Source organism: Salvelinus sp. IW2-2015, unplaced genomic scaffold (assembly GCF_002910315.2).
Source record: "Salvelinus sp. IW2-2015 unplaced genomic scaffold, ASM291031v2 Un_scaffold2197, whole genome shotgun sequence".
In the NCBI taxonomy this organism is placed as follows: Eukaryota; Metazoa; Chordata; class Actinopteri; order Salmoniformes; family Salmonidae; genus Salvelinus; species Salvelinus sp. IW2-2015.
In genome coordinates this window covers 83,958-91,316 of record NW_019943527.1, presented here as the reverse complement: position 1 = coordinate 91,316, position 7,359 = coordinate 83,958, and positions in this window count along the sequence as shown.

The following is a 7,359-nucleotide window of genomic DNA, read 5'->3' as shown; positions in this document are numbered from 1 at the left end:
GGTGTGGTGTGTGTTGTGCTGTGGTGTGTGTGTGTGTGTGTGTAGGGTTTGAATCTACACCTGTGTCATTGTCGAGTTTAGAGAAATACATATACAAAGCCACTAGTATCTTATCTCAATGCGTAGCACATCAGGAACACCCACACACACACACACACAGCAACACACACACCACACCCACACACACCACACCACACAGCCACACTCCACACGGGTTCTGAGTTCAGCTCCAGATGGTCTGTTTGATGGAGAAGCCTTTCCGGTTCTTTGCTTTGTGTGTTTGGTAAATAATAGTGTGTTTGCCCATTTATGGGTGTATAGAGCTATTTTAAACATGCTGGTTATTGATGCTATGCGACCTGTACCAAAGGGGATTACCAAGGGCTGAATGAGTTTACATAGCTAGTTTGAGCTAGCAGGTTGCTGCGTGTGTCTCACTCTCTTACCTCACTCTCTTTTCGCGTGGTCTGGAAGTTTCCTGCAGGTTCATTCCTAACTTTTCGAAGGAAGCAAGTGGAGGGAGGGATGGTGCAGCATGGAGAAGTGCAGAGGACGAGGATATGCGTAAAGATGCTGACATATGGTCTCGACAAAGCCAGTTAGGAGATTGAGCGTCCACCCTGCCCCCCGCTTGCTCTGCGCCGACCCCCGTCCCCCGTCGCTCTGCCCCCGTGCCGCCGCGTCGGGGCCCCCCGTCTCCCCCTCGGTGTGCCCCCCCCCCCGCTCTTGCGGGCCCTACTCTTCTCTCTGTTCTCCTGTGTTGTCCTCCTTTCGCCTCCCTGGTCCCGTCTCACAAGTACTCTGTGCCGCTGGCTCTCCGCACTTGTCCCACACAGCCCACAGTCCCCGCCCCTCCTTCCTGCCTGCCCCTCTGGACCCCCTTCTCTGCGTGTCGTACTACCTTCCGCCTCTCCCTTCTCACAAGTGCGCTGGTGTCTCTCGCGCAGTCGCACACAGTACTTTCTACCCCTATTGGCCAAGGCAAGTGAAGTTTAGATAATAAAAGTGGAATAATAACAATAAACATCCCAAAAAGAATGAAGACCTATTTCCCTGCCCCTCCTCTCTCTCTCTCAGCCCTCCCTCCCCCTCTCTCGCTTTCTCCCCTTCTGCTATTTGACTTTCCTGTTTGTTTCTCACTGAAACGTTCCAGGACGCGCACGCACACAACACACACACACACACACACAACACCACACACACACCACACACACAGAGAGGTCGGCACAAGAAAGAATCAGAACGGTGGTGCTTTTCGTTCAATCTTCACTTGGTCTGTCATGTATTGTATACCTACACAAACCAACCGCGTGTTACCTGTATATCGTCTTGCTTCTTTTGTCTTCTCCTCTTCCTCCTTTCCCCTGTCCTTCCGTGCATCACCACGGTACGTCACACGGCACTTCCCTGGATCCTCTACATACAGCTCTCTGCACCGCTCCCGCTGATTGGAAACAGACTATGGTAAAACAAGGGGAATCCTCTCACCTCGGACAGCATTCCGTTGGGTCTAGTGTTTTAATGTTGTTCTTTTGAGTTATTAACAAATCTGTTAATTGTCGCCTACCCCCTCCCTTGGGGTCCCTACCCCCTCCCTTTGGATCCTACCCCTCCTCCCTTTTGGTCCACCCCCTCCTTGTTCCTCTATCCCCCCTCCTTTTGTTCCCTAACCCCACCCCTCCTTTTGTTCCCTACTCCCCCCCCTTTGGCTTCCCCTATCCCCTTGTCCTTTCCGATCCCTCCTCCCTTTGGTCCCTATCCCCCCCTTCCGTTGTCTAACCGTTGGTCCCTCCCTATTGGTCCCCTAACCCCCCACTCATCCTATGTCCCTATCCACCCCCCTCCTCCTTTGTCCCTATTCGCCCCCCTCCCTTGGCCCTATCGCCCCCATCGCTTTTGGTCCCTATCCCCCTCCGCTTTGGTCCCTACCCCCTCCTTTGGTCCCCATGGTTCTCTCTCCCAGTCCCGTCTAGTTTCCCTATCCCGCCTCCCTTTGTTCCCCCCACCCCCCTCCCTTATGTTCCCTACTCCCTCCTCTATTGGTACCTCATTCCCCGCCTTCCTTTGGTCCCTGCTCCTCCCTCCCTTTGGTCCCTATCCCCCCTCCCGTTGGTCCCCTCGCCGTTGGTCCCCTCCCTATGGGTCCCTGAACCCCCACTCCTTGGTCCCTATCCCTCCCTCCCTTGGTCCCTATCCCCCCCTCCCGTTGGTCCCCTCCCTATGGTCCCTCCCACCCCCCTACCTATGTCCCCCCCACTCCCTATGGTCCCGCTATCCCCACCTCCATGCCTTTGCCCTATCCCCGCCCATCCTTTTGGTCCCTATCCCCCTCCCTTTTGGGTCCCTACAGCCCCTCCTTTAATCCTCATCCCCCCTTCCCATTGGTCCCTATCCCCCCCTCTCCTTTGGTCCCTATCCCCCCTCTCCCTTTGGGTCCTATCCTCCCTCCTTTGGTTCCCTTATCTCCCCCTCCGTTGTCCTCCCGTTCGGCCCTCCCTATGGTCCCGTACCCCCCACTCCCTATGGTCCTAGTCCACCACCCCTAACCTCCCTGTTGGGTCGGCCTATTCCCCCCCCTCCCTTTGGCCCTATCCCCCCATCCATTTTGGTCCCTAGCCCCCTGTGATCCTCTGAATTGGGTCCCTACCCCTCCCCACTTTGGGTCCCCCCTCCTTTGTTCCCTATCCCCTCCCTTTGTTCCCTACCCCCCTCCTTTGTGCCCTACTTCCCCTCCCTTCGGTCCCTATCCCCCTCCCTTTTGCCCTATCCTCCTCCTTTGGTCCCTATCCCCCCCTCCCGTTGGTCCCTCCCGTTGGGTCCCTCCTATGGCCCTACCACACCACTCCCTATGGTCCCTAACCCCCCACTGCCCTATGGTCCCTATTCCCCCCCCCTCCGCCGTGGTCCCCCCGTATGGTCCTACGCCCCCCCCCCTCCCATATGGTCCCCCCCACTCCTATGGTCGCCTATCCACCCCCCTCGCCCATCCCTTTGGGCCCCTATCCCCCATCCTTTGTCGTCTATCACCCACAGTCCTAGTCCCGCCCCTCCCTTTAGTCTCTCAGCCCCTCCTTTTGGCTCCCTATCCCCCCCGTCCCATTTGGTCCCTATCCCCCCCTCCTTGGTACGTCCTATCCCGCACCCTCACTTGGTCACTATCCCCCCTCCCTTTCAGAAAGAATCACACATACACACCCCCACTCACACTCCCTTATGGTCCTTCCGCCCACCTCAGTAAGTCGCTACACTACGAAGAGTAACAGAGTAGTGTCGCCCCACCGAGATAAGCTATGCATGTTGTTGGCCAGGCAACACCACCAGGGATATTCTCCCTATAGCCTAGAACACAAACAGACAGGGGCTCGGAATACACACTGACTGCTCAACTTCGAGCCTTCGAAGGTCCTCCCACCGACACCCCCCTCCTTCTCTCGCGCGACTTGGAGTAGCCCTTCGCATTGTGATAAACGCGGTCACCTGTTATGGGCAACCACTACTTCGGGTTTCGGCCAGTCTGGGTCCCAATTCCACTCCTCAGTCGCGTTTTCCAACTATTCGCACCCATTGTACACCAAACCAACGAGGAGTTGGCGGCTGAGCACCAGCATCGATCGAGGCTGACTCCTTTAAGAAAGACTAAGCCTGAATTATCACCCCACCTCCTTCTATCTTCGTTTACTTTGCGTTTTAAAAACATCAACCCAGGAGGCGAGGAGTTGATCAAAAGGAAAACGATGTGAGCTGGAATTGTGTGTGCATTGGACTATTCACATTAGGTGTGCACCCGTGAAGCGTCCGCGCGGATCATCAGTTAACATGTCGGGCTACTTTGACAAGCCTCGCGTTTGATTGAAGGCGTGGTGGGCAAAAAGCATGAGACTTTCGTAGTTTTCTTGAGGAGGTATTTTCATACTGGTTTTTTTTGGTAAAAATAAGACTGGCGCGGTTGCGCTCCCCCTTACTCGCGTCTCCAGCGCTCCCGGTGATGACCCCCTCAGCCTCTCCCTCCCTATGTTGCGCCTCACCTCTATACCCCCATGCCTGTTTTGGTTCCCTCGGTATCACCTTCCGCGCATCCCGCATAGTGTGCCGGTCCCGATAATGTCCATCCGCTCCCCCCCGCCTTCTCCCTTCCTCCGGTCTGATCGCAACACTCCAGCCGTTGGGATTCCCTTTTGCATCACCTTCATGAGGTTTCTCGTGACTGTCTTTGCTTGCTGTGTTATCTCTTTTTCACATGCTTGTCTTAATCTGTCTGTCGCTCCAATAATTAATATGTGGTTCTGTGTCGAGCCGCTGGGCGCGTTCTTTTATGTGGTTGATATATTGCCTCTGTGCGTCGAGAGTGTGAGTGTAGGTAGGTATGGATGTGTGTGGGACTAGTGTGTGTGGGTAGGGATTGTGTGGGTGATTGGTGTTGTGCGTCAGTGCTGGGTGTGTGTTGGTGTTTGTGTGCGTTGAGGTGTCGTGAAGTCTGTATCCCGCTGTGATGTGATAGTAGTCGTTCACCCGTGTTAACTCTTCTGTGTAGTCTGGAGAAACCATACTGCGACGACTAGCCCTCCCGTGCAACCTGCTCTTTTTTTCCCGCCTAGATGCAGTGGAGTCGCACATAGTGGCGAGGACGGCTGCGCCCATGTCGGGAGACCGCTACTTGTACTGTTCTTCTTCAAGCCCCCGCTGGAACCCGGTAAATAACACATGTGTCTGCCCAGAATGTTGTAATTGCGAACGCTTCCCTACAGTTCTAGAGGTGACATCGAGCATAATTACGCAATGACCGGCGACACCAGGCTGGGACAATGAATGATGCCTCGGCCTTCGCGACCGTACCCCTGCAGCGGCAGTGGTAACTGTATCTCAGCAGGAACACTACTTGTCGTTCGCGTCTTAATATCCACATATCTGAGCGTGGCGTATGTCCAACACATATACGTACTTGCAACCAGGCCTTCAGCTCATACCTCGTACAGAGTAAATACCCACACATAAGGGAGTGAGGCCTAATCTGAGTGGGAAATGCTAATCACCAATCCAGAAACCATTGAAAATATGTAGAAGGCTTTTCAATATGATATATTCCTATCCACTAAGTCTTCCACAACACTGCTGAGTACTTCATTTACTTTAACCTTTATTAACTAGGCAAGATCAAGTTTAGAACAAATTGCTTATTACCAATGACGGCTTTACCAAAAGGCCTCCTGCGGGGACGGCGGGCCTGGATAAAATAATCGAATTCAATAAAACAAAATAATATAGTACAAAACCAAACATCACAACAAGAGAAGACAACACTACATAAAGAGAAGGACCTAAGACAACAACATAGCCAAGGCAGCCAAACGTATTGATAATACAGCATGTAGCCAACCACTGGACAACAACTTGTAGCAGCACCAGAAACATTTGGTAGAAGCACAAAAACATGGTACAAACATATTGGGAAACGGACAACACCGCAAAGGTCAAGAGTATACCATGATGGCATGATACAACGGTGAAGGTTGTATAATTTACCATTTGCATGACATTTATTTTTATTACAGTAGTATCATGTAAAATTTATGTTGTCATGTCATCAAATTCAGTGTGTCATCAATGCATGAATTAATTGAGACGTTGCTACATCTCAAGTTCAGCCTTTTCTAGGCCTTACCATGTCCTATTTTTAGTGCTTACACCACATGGCCAAAAAGTCAATGTGGACACGCGCTTGCTGTGTCCAACATCTCATTATCAAATCATGGGCATTAATACGGAGTTGGTCCCCCCCCTTTTGCTGCGTATAAAAGCCTCCAGTCTTCTGGAAGGCTTTCCCACTAGATGTTGGGAACATTGCTCGGGGACTTGCCATCCTAGCCCGACACCACACAGCCAAGACAAAACGCAGGACATGGGCTTTAGGGACAAGTCGCTGAATGTCCTAAGTTGGCCCCCGCCAGAGCCCGGACTTAACCCTGATCGAACATCTCTGGAAGACCTGAAAATAGCTGTGCAGCGATGCTTCCTTGTCCAACCTGACAGCTTGAGATTGACATACAGAGAATGGGAGAAAAGCTCCCCAAATTACAGGTGTGCCAAGCTTGTAAGCGTAATATCCAAAGAAAGACTCAGGCTGTAACGCGTCAAAGTACTTCAAACAAAGTACCTGAGTAAAGGGTCTGAATACTTATGTAAATGTGTTAGTCATTTTTTTTAAATTTGTTTATTAATGTGCAAAAATGTGGATATTAAAAAATTTTTTTCTTCGTCAATTATGTGTTTGTGTGGTAGATTGTGATTGAGAAGGAAACAAAACGAGTTTAATAGCCATTTTTAGAAAAAGGCTTTAACAGAATTTGGAAAACGTCAAGGGGTTCCCTTGATGACTTACCGAAAGACCGCTGTGATGAGTGTGTGTGTGTGGGTTTTTTACTGTGTGTGTTGTGTTTTAGACTGAAAGAAGTTCCAAAAGAATAAAGATATTACAAATGGCATATTATGTCTATATACAGTGTTGTAACGATGTACAAATGGTTAAAGTACAAAAGGGAAAATAAACACAAATTAATATGGGTTGTATTTACTTTGGTGTTTGTTCTTCACTGGTTGCCCTTTTCTTGTGGCAACAGGTCACAAATATTGCTGCTGTGATGGAACAATGGTATTTCTCTCTCTGACCCCTCTCTCTCAATTCAATTTCCCCTTTAAGGGCTTTATTGGCAGGGGAAACATATGTTAACATTGCCAAAGCAAGTGAAGTAGATAATAAACAAAGTGGATAATAACAATAAACATCCAATAGAATGAAGACATTTCCTGCCCCCCCTCCTCTCTCTCTCTCAGCACCTCCCTCCCCCTCTCTCGCTTCTCCCTCTCTGCTATTTGACTTCCTGTTTTTTTCCACTGAACCGTTTCCAAGGACGCGCACGCACACACACACACACACACACACACACACACACACACACACACACACACAGAGAGGTCGGCACAATGAAAGAACAGAACGGTGTGTCTTTCGTTCAATCTTCACTTGGTCTGTCTATGTATTTATACCTACCAAACCACCGGTGTGTCTGTATCTCTTGCTCTTTGTCTCTCCTCTCTCCTCCTTTCCCTCTGTCCTCCGTGCACACCCTGTCCTCCGTGCACACCCTGTCCTCCTTTCCCTCTGTCCTCCGTGCGCACCCTGTCCCCTGTCCTCCTCCATACAGGCTCCTCTCACCGCTCCACCGCTGATGGAAACAGACTATGGTAAAACAAGGGGAACTCTCTCACCTCGGACAGCATTCCGTGTGGTCTAGTGTTTTAACTGTGTTCTTTTGAGTTATTAACAAATCTGTAATTGTCCCTACCCCCCTCCCTTTGGTCCCT